We start from the raw sequence: 1,892 nt of genomic DNA, 5'->3' as shown, positions 1-1,892 counted from the left end.
ATTTATATTATTTCGAATAGTTATTTTTATTATCCACAATAGTTATTATTATTTTTATGTATTATATTAACCATTTTTGACAGTTCTTACAATACTTATATTTACAATGTGATTATTTGCAATTTAATAAACAACCATAAATATAACTTAATTAAAAATAATTACAATATAAAAAAAAAAAGAAAACAGTTGTCCTTAAAAGCGTATAATTAAAAAAGATCCTTAAATTGATGACCAATTGTGTGCAAAAGCAAACAAAATTAAACACATTCCTTTGAAACAACACGCTTAAATGCATTATAATAAGCTCGAATAAATATTCCAATACATTAAATGAAAATAATCGTAATTATTATATCATAATAAATGACGATAAATGATTATTTAAATAGCAATGGAAGTGATGATATCTTGCATATGCACTTTTGTCATGTTTGTAGGTTTGGTTGAAATGTGTATAGGATTTGTTGCAGGTTATTATTTTTTGCAAAGTTTTTTAAAATTTTTTGTAATTATTTTTAAGATTTTTTACAAAGTTTTTTAGGATTTTTTTTAATATTTTTTTGGATTTTTTACAAACTTTTTTAAAATTTTTTACAAACTTTTTTATGATTTTTTACAAAATTTTTTATAATTTTTTAGAAAGTTTTTTAAAATTTTTTACAAATTTTTTTAGGATCATTTTAAAAGGTATTAGGATTTGTTACAATGGCTTGAGAATTTGTTAAAATGGTTTGAGAATTTGTTAAAAGGTGTTGGGATTTGTTAAAATGGTTTGAGAATTTGTTAAAATGGCTTGAGAATTTGTTAAAAGGTGTTGGGATTTGTTAAAATGGTTTGAGGATTTTATCAAAAATGTTAAGAATCATTTTAAAGGTATTTGGAATGTGGTCGCAAGGTTCTTAGGATTCATTCAGGGTGTTGATTCGGGGGAAGGGGTAACATGAATAACATTTACGAAGCACTTATTTGCTGTTAAATTAGAAGCAAATTAGAGAAAAAAAAAAAAAATTAAAGTTATTTACTAATCACAGTTATTGAAATATTATCAAAATAAATAGTTATTGAAGTAATTGTAAAGTAGTGGAAGTAAATAATTAAGTACGTATGTATTTTATTAATTGACTATTTAATTAAATGGTTTAGTATGTAATTAATTAAATAAATGAGTAAAGTGAGCAATTAACTAAGTGAACGAGTAAGTAATTAATTAACTAATTAAATGAGTAAGTAATTAGGTAATTAGGTAATTAAATAATTAATTACATAAAATAAGTTAATCAAGAAGTACTTATTAAATGACGCATTTAAACATTTATGATGAAGAATGTTGGGGAATTCAGTGATATAAAATAATTAATATAAGTATGCCAAGTAATTGGTATTTTGTTGTCCATTTTTTTTATACAAAATAAAAAAAAAAAAAATATCCATTTATGAATAATGTATAATGTTTTTAATAAAACAATTTTTTATATTTTTGCTAAAAAGGAAAATGCATAATGTTTTGAATTGTTGGAAGTGGAGAAGACATACATTATACAGTTCTTTAATTAGTAAAAGTTATTGTAACAATGTTTAAAAGTGCTATAAACATGTTATTCCAACTGTATAGGTAATAAAATGTTGAGAAATAAAAAAAAAATAAATAAAAAAATAATTTTACATTATTTGTTTTGTACATCCACTAGAATAATGATAATAGTTGTATTTTATGTTATGAAATTTTTTTTTTTTATTTTGCAATTCTGATTATGTCATTGTAATGCTTAACTAAAATAATTAACATTTATTACATTTTTATTTATTACATTTTTATTTATTACATTTTTATTTATTAAGCATATTTATTATGTCATTTATTATGTCATTTATTATGTCATTTATTATGT

General features: G+C 20.7%; 1 long non-coding RNA gene across 1 annotated transcript; it reads left to right on the top strand.

Moving 5' to 3' along the window:
* Nucleotides 1–18: 18 nt before the first annotated feature.
* LOC113224528 lies at nucleotides 19–1,634 on the top strand. Its single transcript, XR_003309256.1, has 2 exons — nucleotides 19–473; nucleotides 677–1,634. It is a non-coding gene; the product is annotated as an uncharacterized LOC113224528 (long non-coding RNA).
* The last annotated feature ends 258 nt before the right edge of the window (nucleotides 1,635–1,892 follow it).

The sequence above is a fragment of the Piliocolobus tephrosceles genome, unplaced genomic scaffold, assembly GCF_002776525.5.
Source record: "Piliocolobus tephrosceles isolate RC106 unplaced genomic scaffold, ASM277652v3 unscaffolded_45156, whole genome shotgun sequence".
NCBI classification, from domain to species: domain Eukaryota; kingdom Metazoa; phylum Chordata; class Mammalia; order Primates; family Cercopithecidae; genus Piliocolobus; species Piliocolobus tephrosceles.
Note: the sequence above shows the minus strand (reverse complement) of the source record. Positions and strands in the feature narration are given on the sequence as shown.